The following is a 20,042-nucleotide window of genomic DNA, read 5'->3' on the forward strand; positions in this document are numbered from 1 at the left end:
GCAAACCAAGCGCCAGGTCATGCAAAGGCCTCAGGCCTCACTGACCACTTATACATGCATAGCTGTAAGGCAGTCTTGCTTACCTGTGGGTTGGCATTATCAAAATATATATTAGATGTTAAGTTGACAAGAATGTGGTTAGTGTTTTATAAAATATTTATAGCATGCTCTATGTATTGTTCTCACTCAAATACAGCTCATATTATCGTGCAACAATAAACATTTGCACTTTATAGACCCCTGTAACATTAAACAGAAAGCAGGAAGGTGTCAATTACTGCTCATTTCAAAGCAACTGCCAGTTTGTGTAACAATCAGAAATCAAAGATTCTAAATTAATTCCCCTTGCTGTATCATTAAAGATAGAACCCATGTGGCTTGCCAAACTGTCAACTTGTTTTTCTGTGAGAAGAAGTTATAAGTATGGACACAAGTTAAAAATTCTTCATCTCTGTACTGTTGGATTATAAGAGCAAAATAACTGAACAAAAATATGGCAGGGACCCCCAGAACTATTCCAAAAATAATTTTGGAAATTTGGCAGATTATAATTTCAAAGGGTAGCAGTGAGGTAGTAGATTGTGATTCACCTGTACGAACAGTTTATTTGTTTTTTACCTCCAAATAACTTATTCTCTTTTTAGCTATTACACCATTAGTTAATTTACTATAGAATTGGCTGCCAATATTGTCTTTGGTGTAAGATCTAGGATACAGGTTAATCTGGATGAATGACTGGTTTCTTGGGACTGGGAATAACCTGAGTACTGGGCTCTGCCCACAAAAGCTCATACCACCATCTACATGTTTTGTTAGTCTTTAACGTGCTACCAGACTATCCATGGTTTAAGTTTATCCTGAATATTATTGTGATTTTTTGGTGTGACCATTTACCACTTAGCATGGCAAGACAGACCAGAGTGCCTAAGGTGACTGACTATGGTCCCATTTTAAGACTATTGAAGCACTTTGGGAGTTTATATTTGGCACTAAGTAGGTAACATCTAATTATAAAACCTACCTCCAGTCAGGAAGGAGTAGGTTTTATAATTAGATGCCCTTACTATTTGACAATCTGGTTGGAGTTTGTCACTCTCAGTTGTAAGTCACTTCAAAAAGCATGACAAACAAATATTTCACTGGCCACATAATGAATACAATCACTTTGGGGCAGACTACAAACTCCTTCTTCCAATTGGTGAATAGCTATAAGTAGTCCTACTCATGTCATCCATTGAACTTCCTATAACTCTCTCCAACAGTTTGCTTTTGCTCCTCTTCAATGGGGCCCTAAAGCCACTGCCTCAAAGTTAAAAATTCATGACATCATAGACATTCCAAAGAGATAAGTATGTACAATGAAGCTTCATAACAAGTCCAAGGCACAAATGATTTGCTGTCTCTCCAGAATACTTAAGCACTGACTATTTTATCTTCTTTTCCTGATAGAGACATTACAATAGTAATGATTGAAACCAAGAGAGAAATTCCAATTACCTTTTGCAGTCAACAGAACATTGTTCACTTGAATAAAAAGACTTACTATGCAAACATTGGAATCTATTAAAAACAAGCTTTAGGGTAACATCATAAATGCCAAATTAGTCTTCAAATTAATCAAAACTGCTCTAATTCTCTGAAGGGTGGGATCTAATTAAATTTTTTTTAAGGAAACACAAGAGATGCATTACGGTCCAGTCCTACGAGGTGCTGAACACCACCACCTACTACTGAAGTTAATTTGCATTGTGGGGGATGAGCATGTGTCAACTGGATTTTTACTGATGTCTCCAGGACACTGGAAGCACATGTATGCAAGACTTAAGCCACCTAAGGTGATCCTCAATCAGCACTATTGGCTGGACTGGCTTATCTTCCCGTGATTATAAAATTCTAATCTGGACAAATTTAAAATAGCAAACATTGTGCCCTGTAACTTAGATCCAAGATTATTTTCTGTAAGTAAATAAGTTTATTTAACCATGAATATGAATATTTAATGTATGGCGTGTTTGTCAATTTCCCTTCCTTCCACTCTTAGCTGATGTTTTCTCTTTCTCTCACTACATGCCAATCAGCTTCCTCTGTTTACACTCCTGCGATTACCCCAACTACATCATCTGCTGCCAAATCAGAGAGAGTTAGTTCAGTTTAGAACTGATGTATACAATCAGGCACATTAAGCAGCCTCTATTTAAATTTCTCAATATAAAGTGAAGCTGAAATGCTGATGGGGCCACAAAGGAAGAAGGGTTGGAATCAGTAAAGCAGAATCAGCAAAAACTTATAATATTTATACAGAAAATGGACTTGGCTCAACCATTCAAAAAGGAGTGATGATGTACAGTTGACAAGTCTTAAATACATGAATATTTCTAGTTATGCAATTCCCTTAGAGTAGATCATTGTATAGTTATTTTTTAATTATGCAAACTTCTCCAATTATTTTGATTTAGTTGAACATTGTCCACAAATCCAACATTTGGTCTGTACCCTTCTTTCCCCATTGACCATTTACACTCTGTGCACCTCTTCCACAGATATTAAATACACTTACATTTTAAAAACAGATGTGTTTATGTGCATATGAGCTGAGATCTGTGAAGTAAAGCATCCCTCAATGGTAAGATAGAGCAGTGATAGAGACTGCGAAGACTGCACAGCATGGCCAGGAAGAAGCTGAGACAGCCATATGTATTTATCATTGGCATGTGGAAGTCAAGGGAGTTTTGAAAGCATTAGCCAATTCAGATCAGCAACAGTCTCTTATGACAGTCTCATAGGCAAGCTGGAGAAATGATAGCTTTGTAATGTTACCATTAAATGGATTCATACTTCCTCAAACAAAGAGTAATTATTAGAGAATAGTATCAGATTGGAAGGAAGACTCAACAGGGTTTCTACAGGGATCTGTTTTGGGTGAAGTATTTAACATCTTTATTAATGACCTGTATGTAGGAAGAGAGCATACTTATCAAATTTGCAGATGACACCATGTTGAGGTAGGGGTTAGGATTGCAAACACTTAGGAGGACAGAGCTGAAATACAAAAGGGATCTTCATAAATTGGACAACTGGGTTGTAGGTGGTGAAAGTAAATTCAACAGAGAAATGCAAGGTATTACACTTAAGAAAAGCCAAATACTCTACATAATTTTGGTCACTGCTGTACAAAAGCGAGATAAGAAACCTGGAAAAGGTCCAGAGGTGAGCAACAAAGAAGAGGAAAGAGATGGAATACAAGCCATATGAGCAAACCCTGAAGGAACCGGATAGCTTGGAAAAGAGGAGATGAAGGGGGAATATGAAAGCGGTCTCTAATACTTGAAAGGTTGCCATAACAAAAAAGGAGAACAATTGTTCTCAGTTGCCATAGAGGACAGGACAAGAGACAATGGGTTCAAACTACTACATGGCAGATTTAGATTAAATCTCAGGAAGAACTGTAAGAACAGTAGGACAATGGAACCAGCTGCCTAGGAAAGTCATGGAAGCTTCTCCACTGGAGGCTTTCAAAAAGATAAATGTCTTGGATGTTTTAGACAACAAATCCTAGGTTAGCAAAGATGCAGATGACCCTGGCAGTCCCTTTTAGCCCTATGATTTGAAGTGGGCAGAGCCTAAACATTTAAAAATGCTACAAAATTCTGCATATTTTGTATAATATAATATAATATAATATAATATAATATAATATAATATAATATAATATAATATAATATAATATAATATAATATAATATAATAATCACTTCAGTTTCAATTATTTTAGTAAATTATTTCAAAATACCTGTCACCAATATGTCAACAATACAGACAACAGCAAAAAAAAAACCAAACAACAAAAAAAGATTCCCTCAGAGAGAGTTAAAGAAACTTCTACAACAACCTGTTCCAATTGGGAGGTGCTAGAGGAAGCTGTGTGTGGCCCCCAGAAACCAGATATCTGCACTCCTCCCCCAAGAGCTGAGTATGGGGCACCCTCTTGCCCAGACACCAGCATCCCTCTTTCCCCAGAGCCTAGACAGACATGGGGCACTGCCTGGCTGAGACATGTACAAACCCTTCCCTCTTGAGCCCATCCTAGGATACCCTCCAGACACCAGCAGCCCCCAACCAGCCAAGCGGCAGCCCCTTGGACACTAGCATCCCGAAAGCCTTTACTATCCCACCAGGGGACATGGTATATGTGGCTCTGCCCTTTCTCCCCCTTTGCCAACTCGCACTGTGCTCTGCAGAGGTGACCACAAATTCTGCAGAGGAAACTGTGAATTCCACAAAATTCTGCATTCTCCAGTAGTGCAGAATTCCCTGAGGAATAAAACATGAATATAGTTGTAAGGCTCATGTCCATGGCCAAGAGAAAATTATCCATCAGTACAATCACAAGCAGCAACAGCAGCAAATAGAAGCTCTTTAAACCTGAAATTAGCTGCACAGGGAAAGTGACTAAGAGTTTGTCAGGCTAATCTTACAGCCAGCTCTATGTACAAAGCGTTAGCCTTTAGTTATTGATGTTAACATGGCTGGAGGGATGGGGTAGAATGGGGGAGGTGAAGGGAGAGAAAGAAAAGAAACAAAAAGAGAAAATGGAAATACAGAGCCCACAGATAACTGAAGGAGAAAAAAGGGAGAGAAGGAAAGATGTATAACAGATGACAGCAATACAGAAATAAGAGAAGAGAGAAAAAGAAAACTATAACTGCAGATGAGACAGAGGACAAGAAGAGGGAGAAAACATGAGACCACTATAAAAAAAAGAGAGAAACAGAAAATGACAAGGTAGACAAATAGTAAAGATAAATACAGACTATATGGATATGACAAGATTAACTTCAAGGGACAGGAGAAATTACTTACAGATGTGGGGAGGAAAGGAGGCTGCCTAGCTCATGAAGTCAGATATAGCTGAGTAAAACTGTAAGACAATTAGAATGCAGCAAACTTTTTAAAAAAGCATGAAAAGGGAAATATAAACATTCTATTCAAACCCAAGAAAGGTATGTAACGAGATGGCCATATCCAATCTTCATGTTTTAAATATATTGTTGGAACAAACACACAGTTGCATTAGAAAAATAATCAGATGTAAAGTGTCACTGTTCACTTTAAATACACGTGCACACAATAGGATACTATATTGCTAACGTGTAGTACTACAAAAGACTGCAAGAGAGAAAAATACATATATTTTGTTTACACAATAGACTATAGCAATAACATTGACATCTTTCCTGGATGTTCCAACAGATCTCTCGCACTGTCAGAGAAACCAGGAAATGGGGGTTTGTTTTCTTTCTTTTTTTTTCCCTTTAAACAGACAAGTGAATCCCATAAGTGTATGTCTATGCTGTGGCTAGCAGCCAGTCTCCCGGTCTGGGTAGACAGACTTGCACTAGTCAGACTCCAGCTAAAGTGGTAAAAATACCTCTGTGGACATTGCTGCTCTGGCAGTGTCTCTCAAGATAGCAACCCAAGCTCAAACTTTGATCATGGAAAACTTCAATTACTCAGATGCTGATTAGAAAAACAACTACATACAATATCTTAGAACATATTTCTAGTCTTTCACAGATTGACCTTTTTTTAAAATCTGTTTCTTCAACAAATATTTTATTTCTAATCTCAAATAGGATGTGAATGATTCATCAGTTAACTATAACCTGTAAGCCTCACGCTTAACAGTGAGGCTTACTGGTTATGGTTAACCAGTGGGAGCTGGAACAGTCTGGCTCTTGTTTTACATTGCAAGTCTCCTTGGGCTAGAACTATATTTTTTAATCTGTGTTTGTCTGGCACCTAGCACAATGAGGTCCTAAGCCATGATGAGGGCTCCTACACACTATGGTAAATGAAATAAACAAAACCAAGAAAAATCAAAACACTTCTAAAAAGGTGTAGTGAGACCCACTGCTCATCAAGTTCATGCTAATCATGGAGGCATCATGTTTTATACAGACATAATCCCTTCTTCCATATAACAGTGCAACAGATGTCCTCTTACACCAACTCTCAGGAAAACAGTTTAGCCTTTCATGACTTCATATTTCTAATATTTTTAACTGAAAAGCCCTTTTAAAAAAGAAATGGGCTGAGAGTTTGAAGACCATATTTTAGACTGAAGTAAACTATTTATGGACTATCTTTTCAATTTATAGTATGAAACAGTCTAAGGAAGAATACAGCTAAACATTGTTAAATTTATCAAATTACAAATTGAGCTATGAGATGGAAATTTTGACAGACCATTAAGTCTAGCATAATTGATTTATGGTTCTTTTATTTATTTATTTTATATTATATATAAACACACACACAGGAGTCAAGACATTTTAAAATCTATTGTATTTTAAGATAATCGAGACATTTTTTCATATGTAGATGCAAAACAGCAGTAAATCACTGAACTGATTAACTGTGTTCACCATTTCCCTTCAGTTCTTCAGAAAAGTTTCCAAAAGCCTAATTAAAGGAATTTTCTGAAAAGAAGCCAAATATAAACAGTGCATTCATTAAGGCTCTTTTGTAAAACATAGCTGTATATAGTCATCTCTCAGAAAAGTGATTCTTTATAACATTTATCCAATCTTTTGTAAGTGGAGCAAAAAGGCTGCTCCAGATAGCCGCACCTAGCACACTGAATACAAGACCACATTTCCCCGCAAAGACCACTACTAATATCAAATGTGAAAACACCAAAAGAAAATGGAGGCGATGATTGTTGAAAGAGGATTTAACAACTATCTAGTATTCTTCATGGCTGACTTCATATACATAATGATTAATAAGTTTGTATACATTAGAAACACAATTAGTAAAAATGACAAACTCCAAAAGGAGATGGAAGCAAGAACCGGGACAAGTAGAGCCATTTTGGAGTTGGACAAATATCTAGAAAAATAAGAAAATTCATCACAAGAACCAAGATCAAGTTATTCAAGGCTACTGTGATACCTAAATTGTTATATGCTTCTGAAACTTAGCAAATGAAAGAAACCCACAACAGGAATCTCAATGCATTCTATTTATTGTCCACTGGCGGCATAAAGTAACTAACAGGGATGTGTTATAAAGGACAGACTGATTAACAGACTGCAAATACAATGATTTGAGAAAGAAGGCTGAAGTGGGTTGGACATGTACAAATGAAAAAAGAAATCCTACACAAGCCCTTGATTGGATACCATCAACAGATGACATGTAAGAAGCCACTGAGAATGATGCTGCTGTCATGGAAACAGACTATAATGAAGCAAGAAAAGACGCAATAAACAGATGGAGGTGGAAAGTTGGGGCTGCATCATGTATCATAAGCTGGTGAGAGCCCCTAATAAAATAGCATATGCAAGGTAAAAAAAATATAAGTTAATTTAAATATAGGGTCCAGGGAGAACTGGACAGAAAATTCTCTTATGGAACATTTCTCTTCCCCCATCAGTAAATGCAGATTTCTCAAAAACCAAACACAGAATCATGTTGAAATCAATACAATTTCTCTTGAAATATTTTCTAATGGAATAGTCTTATTTTCTATTTCAAAATTACATTTAATTTTTAAATGTTACATTTATATAAATTACATAAAATAAATTGGCATCTTATTAGGGATATAAACGTGTAGCCAAGTACACGGTTATCCAATAAGCATGGGCTCATCAGTTAGCCCTCTCAATTACACTCAACCTCCCCCCACTGCTGCTGCCTCTGATATAGAAGGTGAGGGAGGAGGTAGGAGCCAGTGCGCCTAGGTAGCTGGCTTTTAAGCCTGCTCCTGCAGAGCTGCCTCCTCCTTACCCCCCTCTGCCCACCCGCCCCCCCCCGCTGCATCCCACAGAGGCAGCAGCACAGGAGGAGGAAGGGCAGGTGGGCACCACTACAGACGGGAGCCAGCTTTCAAGCCTCTGATACAGAGACAGCAGCTGGGGGTGGGGGGCGTGGAAGCGGGGCAGGGGCCGCTGCTCACCTCCCCAACTCTCACACGTACATGTGTACCTGCTGAAATTTTCAGCAGGTACACATTTACACAAATAAATGCATTTTAACATCCCTAAATGTATTTTTAATAAAACAAATTAACCTGAAATTAGTTGCATTTCAGAACATTCTGTCTTTTGAAGGTATTTTGAAGCCTTTTGGTTTTGTTGTGTTTCAGAATTAATTCTTTTTAAATAGAAGATTTTCCCACTGAATGAAATATCTGTCTCCCACCTTGAAACAGTTCCAGCAGAGTTATCATGACCCATTTTATTTTTCTGTTTCAAGAAACTTGTCTTATTAAGCCATCCAGCTGCCCCTGAAATTGCGTAAGAGTCATTTTTGTTGGTCTTTGTACTTTACGTTATCCTTCCCACTGCCTCTCTCTACCAAAAGCACAGGAGAGCCAACAACTAGTGAGAGCCCCTGGACAAGGTTTGGAGGGCACCTGGCTCCACATTCCTGAAACAAGATGGAGCCTCAGTTAGAAGGGATGGAGCCGGGGGCAGCCAATCCTCCGCACCACCTGGAGCACCCCCCTTCACCTCAGCCCTCAGAGCCACTCGGTGCTCCAGCAGTGATTTAAAAGGGCCGTGGCTCTGGCGGCTGCAGCAGCAGGAGTGGTGGCAGCCAGGAGCCCCATGCTTCTTTGAAACACGAGACTCTAAGGCAACTGCCCCTTTGCCTCCCCCAATTGGTGGGCCTGAGCATTCATATGTGGATGTGACCAGAATGAAAACTGAAATACTGAAAGCCATGACTTCTGGCTTACTTGCCTATCTTATTTCAGCCTCATCCACCTGTGTATATACACTGAAGAGCCCTGCAACACTCCTCCATTTATGGAAGATGATACAGTAAAAAATCAGATATAAAAGCAATAGACTATATACTGAAAGAAAAAATCCTGCATTAGCAAGGGGACAGATTACTTGAAATAATGAGTCTTTTCTAGGATTCAAAGATTTTTTTATACCCTCCCTTCCTTCTGTACCACATAAGCAGCCAAGAACCCAGCACTTGGATAATAGCTCACAGGGCAGAAATAGCCTTTGCCTGAAACCAATACCGTTTCTGGGCAGGTAAGTGGACGATATTGGAATATGGGAAAGCATTTGTGCTTCTCCTCCTTCACCATGCTGGCTCAGGGTATAAGGAAATGGAGGTCATCTGAAACGCAGGCATCTTGCGCAACAATGCACCACATGGTCCAGCAAACCAACTGGGCAAAATAGGATTCATTCAGCCCTTTGCTGTTATTTAAAAATGGTGTCCCTTCTCTCTTACTAGGAAAGCAAGCCACCACAGTGCTAACTTTAATGCAGAATCATTTTTGCTTCTTCTATTAAAACATTCCATTGGTAATTCATGAGATGTATTACAAGTGGGGGGTCACTTTAGACATATCTGTATGAGTTAATTAGCTCCATCTGTGTTAACACAATGGTGACAAACTGCACTGCCATAATATCATACCTCTAATTAGCAAATATCATTTTAATGCCAAAATACTAATGGGACTAGAACAAACAAACAATAATGAACGACTGCTGTAATTGTAAGCCATCCTACCAAAGACAGTATACCAAAATGGAGTACAAGATTAATGATAAGAGGTTAGAACACATGCTAATATAGATTCATTTTTAAAAAGTGACTTATCTTAGATAAATTACATGTAATATATAGAACTTAGCAACCGTGCAAGTACAATTCTAAGCAATAGATAGCATAGCACTTCAGATAACCGAGGGAAGAAAGAGAGGAAAGAAGTCACTCAGTAATGTTTGGGTCAATAAAAATTATCAACTAGACCTGACCTCTGGATCTCCTGCTCCATTCATCTGAAGTGGATTGTGCCCACGAAAGCTCATGATACCATCTACATTTTTTGTTAGTCTAAGATGCTACAGGACCATTTGTTGTTTTTTAAATTACACCTCAATGAATCAGCTGCTTCAATGAACTCACCAGATACTCTCTCAAGACTTAAAAAAATCATACAATACTAGAACTAGAAGGGACCTCGAGAGATCATCAAGTTCAGTACCCTGCCCTAATGGCAGGACCAAGCACCACAGATCATCCCTGTTAGATGTCTGTCTAACCTACTCTTAAATATCTCCAGAGATGGAGATTCCATACCCTCCCTAAGCAATTTACTCCAGTGTTTAACCACCCTGACAGGAAGTTTTTCCTAATGTTCAACCTAAACATCCCCTGCTGAAATCTAAGCCCATTGTTTCTTGTCCTATCATCAGAGGCCAAGAACTATTTTTTTCCCTCCTCCCTGTAACACCCTTTTAGATAATTGAAAACTACTATCATGTCCCCTCTCAGTCTTATTTTCTAAACGAACAAGCCCAGTTCTTTCAGTCTTCCCTCAAGTCTTGTTTTCTAGACCTTTAATCATTTTTATTGCTCTTCTCTGGATCTTCTCCATTTTTTCTACATCTTTCTTGAAATATGGTGCTCAGAACTGTACACAATATTCCAACCGAGGCCTAATCAACGCAGAGTAAAGCAGAAGAATGACTTCTTGTGTCTTGCTCACAACACTCCTGTTAATGCATCCCAGAAACAGGTTTGATTTTTTTTGCATTAGTCTCACACAGTTGATTCATATTTAGCTTGTGGTCCATTATGACCCTTAGATCCTTCTCTGCAGTACTCCTTCCTAGACAGTCGCTTCCAGTTCTGTATGTCTGAAACTGATTGTTCCTTCTTAAGTGGAGCACTTTGCATTTGTCCTTATTAAACTTCATCCTATTTACCTCAGACCATTTCTCTAGTTTGTTCAGATCATTTTGAATTATGACGCTATCCTCCAAAGCACTTGCAATCCCTCCCAGCTTGGTATCATCTGCAAACTTAATAAGCACACTCTCTATGCCATCATCTAAATTGTTGATGAAGATATTGAATAGAACTGGTCCCAAAACAGACTGCTGTGGAACCCCACTTGTTATGCCCTTCCAGCACGATTGTGAACTGTTAATAACTACTCTGAGAATGGTTATCCAGCCACATTATGTACCCACCTTATAGCCGCCCCATTTAGGTTGTATTTCCCTAGTTTATTGATAAGAAGGTCATGTGAGACCATATCAAATGCCTTACTAAAGTCTAGGTATATCACATCCATCACTTTTCCTTTATTCACAAGACTTTTTATCCTATCAAAGAAAGCTATCAGATTGGTTTGACATTTGTTCTTTATAGATCCATGCTGGCTGTTACCTTATTATCTTCCAGATGTTTGCAGATTAATTCCTTAATTACTTGGCTCCCTTATCTTCCCTAGCACAGAAGTTAAAGTGACTGGTCTGTAGTTTCCTGGGTTGTTCTTATTTCCCTTTTTATAGATGAGTGCTATATTTGGCCTTTCAGTATTCTGGAATCTCTGCCGACTTCCACAACTTTTCAAAGATGACAGATAAAGTCTCAGATACCTCCTCAATCAGCTCCTTGAGTATTATAGGATGCATATCATCAAGCCCTGGTGACTTAAAGAGACCTAAGTAATTTTTAGCCTTTTTTATTATTTTAACTTCTCATAGACTTCAATAGATTTTGGTGTAAAAGATTCAAATGAAAGGCAAGTTTTTCAATAACTCAGAAAAAAGTCCACTTTCTTGGGAAAAATTCCATGTTGGAGAACCAGGAACAACAAATTTTCTCCATAGGAGTCGTGGGATGCAGTAGATTAAAGGAGTATTTTTTCACCTCAGGAAACATAGGGTACGTCTAGACTACATGCCTCTGTCGCCAGAGGCATGTAGATTAGGCTACCAGACATAGTAAAATGAAGCGGCGATTTAAATAATCGCCGCTCCATTTAAATTTACATGGCTCAGTGCGACAGTCTGGATGCGCGGGTGTCGACATCAAAGGTATTTGTCGACCACCCAGGTAAGCCTCCTGGGATGAGGTTTACCTGGGTGGTCGACAAATACCTTTGATGTCGACACCCGCGCATCCAGACTATCACGCTGAGCCAACAAACAGCTGATCAGCTGTTTGTCGGCTCAGCGCGGCAGCCATGTAAATTTAAATGAAGCGGTGATTATTTAAATCACCGCTTCATTTTACTATGTCTGGTAGCCTAATCTACATGCCTCTGGCAACAGAGGCATGTAGTCTAGACGTACCCATAGTCACTACTCTATGTTATTTTGGTTGGTTAGTTTGATCTTTTCTTCCTGGTCTCCATATTCTAAACTCATTCCTGTGGTAAACCCTTTGAATTTACACAAAGGTGAATATGGCAATAGTTGTCTGCATCAGAAATATACCTCACAATTAGAGATACCTGACCACTTCTACTCAAGAGAAGCCTAAAACCGGAATACCAGCAGAACTGTAAGTCAGGAGTGAGGTTAATTGCCAGAACTGAGTAAGGAAGGTTGTACAGTGCCTGTTTTTACTATGGGCCCACTCTTAGCCCTCATTAAAGCTGTGGTGTCCAACATGCTAGCCACATGTGGTTATCTGGCCAGCTGAGTGTGGCTAGCTGGCTTGAACAACATAGTTATTTGTGTGGCTAGTTTGCTATAGTAGTAGCCTCTATAATGGCTCTGCTTCAGAAATGGTTGGACACTGTGGCATTAAAGTAACTATTTTCTAAAATCCCTACATAAATTGGGAGCTCAAGACCCAGAGAAAGTCAATGGGACTTCCCACCCTAATTTAGGTGCTTTTGATTTTATGTCCATGTGATGTGAATGTCCTCATAGATATTTGTACTGAATTCAATAGACTCTCTAAAATCCAGATCCAAAACACATGAATAACTATCTTACTACAATGTTAAAGGTTAGTTGCACAACAACAAATCAAAGCAAATACAATATTGAATTAAATCTCAAACCTAATAAAGGGATACATTTTCAAATGCATTTTTAAACGTGTCCCTGAAATAGATCCATAAATGTTTGAACTCACAAAAAAACTGCACACCATTAACTGAAGGTGAAAATATTTTACACACACAGCAGGAAGCTGGGACATCACTTGACTGGCACGAAGACATGGTAATTTGCACCAAAGGAACACATGATTAAAAGAAGGCATAAGATCAGAGACGGCAGCTTTAGTTGACGGAAAAGTTGGCCCTACATACAGCATACGTTACTATATGTGCTGCAAAAGCTAAATATCACAGGAAGGATGAGGCTAGAATGAAAATCCTGATTCGATTTTACTTTGCTGGTTTAAGTATAACCTTCATATGAATTAAACAGTTTGTGTGTGTAGTTCTGTTTTTCAAAATAATACATACAAATAACCAGGGCTCGACAAAGCGCGGCAAAATCCACTTGCCAGTCCCACACTGTGCATGTGCGTGCCGCCAGTGAACGGGGCGACCGGCTGAAATCTACTTGCCACGGGCGAGTAGATACACGGATTTGTCGAGCTCTGCATATAACTACCTCTTCTATATTCACTGTATCTGAAGATAAGAAAATTCTGATTATTATAAGAAAATTGTTAATACCAAAAATGTATTCCAAGTTTTTAACCACAGTATTCAGGAAAATATTCACAAAACTCTTTGAAGTATGGTCTACCCACAGCCATGCTTCCCTTATAGTATGCTAAAAGATATTTTTATATATAATATATTGTAATACAGATACTACTGTTGTTCTAAAGATCATGCATGTGAATTCTTCTGAACCCACAGACATTTCAGATGTTTTGCTTTTCCACAATGAAAAAAAACCTAAATGAAAAGTAAGCACATTCCAGACTGTGTGTTCTTTACTTCAGACCAATACAAATTAAAACAATCAATTTAAAAATCTGCATCATTTACAGTGCAGATACTACACTAACAGTGACATTTCTTCAAGAAAATTTGTATTTCTGCTAGTAGAGCTAACAAAACCACCTTGTTTCTCAGAAGTTTGGTTTATGGACATGATGTCAATGACTCAAGAACATCTGAATGAAATTCAAGATACATTTTAATACAAGTTAAAAATCTTCAGCTTTTAGCACCTTTAGATGTGTACATCTGATCACCATCAATGTCTTTCAGATATTAGAGATGGGCACAAAACAAAACCTCAAGTCTAGGTTCAGATCAGAATTTGCAGCTCTATCTGTTACAGGTTGAACCTCAAAAACCAGGACTCTTGTCCGGCAATGGACCATGGATCCTGCTGCACCAAAGAACCCCAGCTGGTCAGGTTCAGAATAAGGATGTTAAAGACTAGTCAACTAGCCGATAAGCAAATACTTATCAGTCACTCAGTCCACTAGTCCATCCTCACCCACCCCCCTCTGCCCTGGCTGCCTCTATTACATAGAGGCAGCAAAGGGGGGAGGAAATAGGGGTATTTCAAAGGGCAGCACCAGACAGCTCTGTTGCGCTGCCCCTTTGAAACGTCATCTCAGCTTTTCAAAGGGGCAGTGCTCACAGCTGATCCTGGGATCAGCTGGCAGTGCGGCGCTGCCCCATGTGGAGCCCAGAGTTATCTGGGGACTCCCCAGGTGATCCCAGGCTTTGCACAGCATTTCTGTGGAACCGGGATCAGCTGGAGAGTCCCCAGCTGACCCCAGGCTCTCGAGAAATGCTGTGCAGAACACGCAGTCAGTGAGCGAGTCCCCAGCTGATCCCGGGTTCCACTGAAATGCCGTGCAGAGCTTGAGATTAGCTGGGGAGTCCCCAGCTGACCTCAGGCTCTGTGTGGCATTTCAAATCGACAGTGCAACATGGAGCCCAGGGTCAGCGAGGGACTCCGAGTCCCTCGCTAACCCCAGGCTCCATGAGGGCGCTTCCGCTTTGAAATGCACAAGAGCCCCTGTTGGAGAGATTTGTACATTTCAAAGCTGGCACATCCACATGCAGCCCGGAGTCAGCGGAAACGCCTATCGACTGTGAAAGTGCTTATTGACTAATTGAATAGTCGGTGGAAATTCCATCGACTACTCAACTAGTAAATTAACTGCCATTAAACATCCTTAGTTCAGAAGCACATCCCAAGCTGGGCTGGCAGTGAGGAGCACATCCCCAGCAGGGCTAGCATGATGGGAAGCACAGCCCAGGCCAGGGCTAGCAGCAGGAACACAGCCCTGCTGAGGCCTGCGAGCGCAACCCCACCTGGGGCTAGCGTGTGACAGTGCGTCGGGGACTCCTCCCCCCATCCTGCACCCCTGTAGCAGCAAGATGAGACTCCGTCAGCCAGTGGAATAGAGGGTTTATTGCTTCTGCGGGATACAGCACAGACTAGACATGATGTGGTCACAGGAGTCAGGGCCAGCCAGCCTCAGACCCCCTGGGCTGGACTCCCAGCACTCTGCTTCATCTCTTCTCTCCACGTGTGCTCCAGCCAAACTGACTCTTCTCCAAACCACTCCCTTCCTTTGTTCAGCCCCTTCCCTCGACAGGTACGAATCGGCTGGGTCACTGTCTACGTGACCTGAGGTTCCTCAGGCGACCCCCCACTGGGCAGTACTTACAGACGCAGGCTAGTAGGGGTCACCCACAGCCCAAGCGTAGCAACCAGTGACGTACCGGCACTACATCACAGATATGTTGAGAAACACAGCCTTGATCGAGGCTGATGTGGAGAGGTGCAGTTCAGCCCCAGTCATGTATGGTGCGGGGAGTGCAGCGCTGGCCAGGGCTGGAGTCAGAGGGGTTGGCAGCTAAGTGCGCAGCTCAGGCTGTAGGGGTTCAGCCCCAGAGGCAGCAGGACCAGCCCCTGTCCAGGGCTGGCATGGTGGGGGACACGGTCCTAGTCAGCAGCAACAGGGAGCAGAGCCTATAGTTCAGTAGGGAGCCTTTTCCTCCCCTTGTCCAGCAAATTCTGTGGTTCAAGACCATTCCAGTCCTAAGGGTGCCGGACAAGGGAGATTCTACCTGTAGTCAATGGGTCAACTCTAAAAACTTCCCAGATCTGGGGAAGTTCATGTTTGGGTGCAAATTCGGAATGAACACGTTTAAGATAGTTTGAATTTCGCATTTTGGTTTAACCCTTTATAAACTCTATGAAGTGTGGATCTGGGATTTTAGAACATATTTAAAACATATTAAATATGAAAGATCAAGTAGGTTTGCATGAGTATTACTAAATCTGTTACTAAACATAAACTTCGCTCTCCAGGCCTATCCATCTGGCACTTTCCACTAACTCTACATTTATTTGAAAATTAACACTTGATAACTTTGCTAAAATATATACTTTTTATAAATACAGACTTTTACTAAACAGCCAAAATTTATTCCTAATTTCTAATTATCAAACTCATAGGGTCATCCTTAAGCATACGCAACTGTGTAGGGCACCACTACATTTGGGGTCCCAGTAATGCTCCAAATTTAGTAGTACCCTATGCTGCATATACCTAGGGCTACCACTAGCCATAGGCAGCACCGGCTCTAGCAGACCCAATTCCCATGCACTCCCACCCCCTGCTCCGCCTCCCAGCCCCTTCAGACCCAGTCCTCCATCACCATCCCCTCTCTGCCTGCTGGCCCACAGCTCAAGCCAACTGTGCTACTCTCCCCTCTGCCTGCTGGCTTGCAGCTCCTGCTGACTGTGCTATTCAGTCTGTCTGCTTCCCCACCAGCCTCCTTACCCTCCTTCCCTACCACCTCCCACAGCCCCACCCCATGGAGTGACTGTCCCGACCCTGTAGGGATGGAGGATGCAGGTTGCATAGGGCACCATCATAAGGATGGCTTTGCAAACACAACAGGAGATTTAAGAACAGTGAACAGCAAGTCTTTCTGCACATGTCACTGGAATTAAAGTCACCATGCCTCTGGTTTTCACTTGGGGTCTGATCCAAAGACTACTGAAGTCAATGGGAAGACTGAAGTCAATGGGAAGCTCAGGATCAGGCCTTCTGACAGTGAGGATTTCAATATACAGTTTGACTTCAGTGCAAACCTAAACTTTAGATTTTTTTTACTTTAATGCAAAAGGGCACTAAAAACCTTTCAGACACAAGTTCCAGAGTTTGTGAAATAGCTCCACGATAGGCTCTGGTGTCATATTCAATACCTGTTTTGTTTCAAAGCATCTCTCCTGCATACCAGAATGATATCTTCCTGCAGGTTAATATTCATAGTCAAGATCAGAAGGAACTACTATATTGAATTGAAATAGAGAATGCAGGCACATTTAGTGATTGGAAGAATATATCAGTATGCAAAGGAAGCACATATTGGTTGTGTCAGCAGTTTAGGGGGAGAGAAGACAGAAAGTTTGGGGTGGGAGTAAAAGAGTAATAATAGGGTAAATAGCTGGGAGAAGAGGAAATGATGTGGAATTGGAAGAAGGGGAAATAAGGGACAGTGGAATGAAGAATAGAGATGACATGGGGGAAGGGGAGAGAACGAAAGGCAAGAAAGAAGAAGCAAGAAGTCAGAAAAATGGATAGAAAACAAATGGGGAAAAGAAACCAAAACGTTCTCAAGAAAAGAATGCATTAAGAAAATAAAGATTTTTCTTAAAAGCCTTTTCTTGTTAGTGAGGAACAGGAACCTCTACATTATAGCAGTGAACACTAACATCTGTAAGGAAAGTCAGAATTCACTTGATTTTCCATATAAAAACTGAAAAGAACAAGGATAAATAAAGTACAAAAAAGAGTTTGTTTGTTTTTTCACTTTTAAAATACTTCCAAGTTGCATTTCAAAACCATCTCTTTTCAAATTTTTCCATGTGGGAATCTTTTCATCTTCCTACTACTAGAGTTTAGCGTGTGCAGCATGTACTGCAAATATGACTGGCCTGAAAACTCAATTCAACCTTGCCCTGAATCATGTACCATCCTTGACACCAGTGCAAAGTGAGTGTAAAATACTAACAAGTCAAACTGATAGCAGTTACAGGCCTGTATACAGAGGGGGTGTTTGGGTACAAACGCACTCCCCATGGTATCCCGGGTAAGTATGCTCTGGCCAGGGAAGGCAAGAGCAGTGCACTGTCTGAACCTCCCTCCTCCACGATCCAGCTGGCTGGGGCTGACTTCCCACACAGGAGCGAGGTCGGTGGCAGGTCTGGGCCTCACTCCAGGGGGAGAGAGGGAGGGAAAAATCAGCCCCAGCCTTCCCCCAACCAGCCAGATCAGGAGCCCACCTACTTTGGAGGCTTTGGGGTGGGTGGGTGCATTCTAACCCTTGCAGTCCACATTTGAAAAAAAGCACGTGCGCGCACACACAGAAATTCCTGCATATGGGCCTGAGTTATGATTTTACATTTTTTTAAATCATTACACCAGAAGCAGAGTCAGGATAAATCAGTCCCTGGGTTTCCACTAGATCTTCACATATCAATTAGGCAGGAGCTCAATGGTCTGACTGATCACAGTCTACAAGAACTTTTTTGAAGTTTAACCAGGTATACCCAGCTGTGTGAAGAAAGCTTTTCTAATGGAACTGGAAACCAATTCAGTGCTTGAAAAGTAGTTTCTGAATAAGCTGCAAGGTGCCAGGAAACATTAAAGAATCTGTCCCAATGTCAACAAATATAATATTCGTCTTTTTCTGAAAACAAAGGCCAAGAACAGTAATAAACATTGTTTTGTTTCGACTAGCAATGTAAAGTTAAAATCCAAAGGGAAAGATTTTTGCATCCACTATTTTCAAATAAACCAACATTTGCATAGGAAAACAGCTTAGCGCAGTCTTTAAAAACAGGAAAGCCATTAATTGATCCAACATGTTGGCAATTTTAAAGAAAACTAGACAGGAACAAATAATGCATTCTATTGTGTAGACATACACTGAGCTTGACTTTAAGAGTGCTTATACTTCTATATGCCAAATTCCTATTATGTCACCTGCTAAATAATCTTCAACACTTAAAGAAGTAGAAGCTAAATGATATTCAGTTTATTGAGAACAGTTTTGAAATGCTTAGAAGCTCCTAATTTTTAAGCCACAAAAAGTCAACAGCAAAATCAAGATTTTTTTAAAGCGTTCCTATGACCCAATCCCCGTCTCAAAAGCATATGAATATATGAATTTGCTCCAGTAAACAGTTAATCTCTTTATAGGAGTTTGAGTGTAAGACATTCAAAATGTTCTGCCCAATACCTGCACTATCAGTAATACGAGGAATCCTTTCACTTCTTAGCCATCCTGGCTAACTTATTACAAAATAAAAAAGTGTAATTAAAACATCCAATCTTTATAACCTATTCATGTTCTGATGTGACAGATTCAACTGGCATGAAAGAGAAATGATTACTGGATGCAAACCAGAGATTTCAATAATAGGTGGCATTTTAATCTGCATGACAAGGCTTGTGGCATAAGAGACTAACAGCTTCTGGCAGAATACTTTGTCCCTAAAAATAAATCTGATGAGCTGATTTTTAAAATAATATGCCAAAACAAACAATTTTATAAAAACAGTGTTTTCATTATACAGTAAACCCAATGTTTGTTCTGGCTTTGCTATTATTTCCGACGGCTAAATTGACATTCACTCTCTTATGGCACAACTGGATTAATTCTTTGAGTCCTGAACACCCATTTTATGACATCAAAGACGCACATGGAAAGGACGAGAAACCACAATTTGAGACAAATGTCTGCATCTGTAGCTCATAAAAATCACATACTCCAACGTTTAGTTCCACAGATGAAAATAATTGCAAAGATGATAGTAGAGGCTGCATTCTCCACTTTGCTAAGCTTTCTAGTAATTAAAAAACAATGTTATCCTTCACATCTTGCAGAGCTCAATCTCACTCCTTGGCCCCTGCTTGCCATGGACTACCGGAACTTAATGATCCAACAAAATGCTTACAGCTGCTTAACTGCCCTATAAAGGGACCACAGGTCCCATAAAATCCACAAAGTGGCCAAAACTTCACAGCTTTCCAACTTTTCCCACCAAACTGGATGTTCTTGTTTATCTGTCTTGGCAGCCTGTCAATGTCTCTCCATGGCAGCAAGCAGAAGAGTATTTATGAGCTGTACAGGTGCCCAGAAAAACACTTTCTGTCCAGAAATGAAGCGATAAAAACGAGGGGGGGGGGGTGGAGAGAGAGGAGAAGGGGGCGGGACTCAATTGCAGCTCACTCCTGGCAAGGATAACAGAT

The 20,042-nt window shown here is 40.5% G+C and overlaps 1 protein-coding gene across 1 annotated transcript in view; it reads right to left on the minus strand.

The window, feature by feature from the left end:
- Window positions 1–20,042, minus strand: part of RNF150 (ring finger protein 150) — a 185,325-nt gene that overhangs the window by 164,023 nt on the left and 1,260 nt on the right. The gene's annotated exons all lie outside the window — the stretch shown is intronic.

The sequence above is a fragment of the Pelodiscus sinensis genome, chromosome 4, assembly GCF_052426305.1.
Source record: "Pelodiscus sinensis isolate ZL-2025 chromosome 4, ASM5242630v1, whole genome shotgun sequence".
Taxonomy (NCBI): Eukaryota; Metazoa; Chordata; order Testudines; family Trionychidae; genus Pelodiscus; species Pelodiscus sinensis.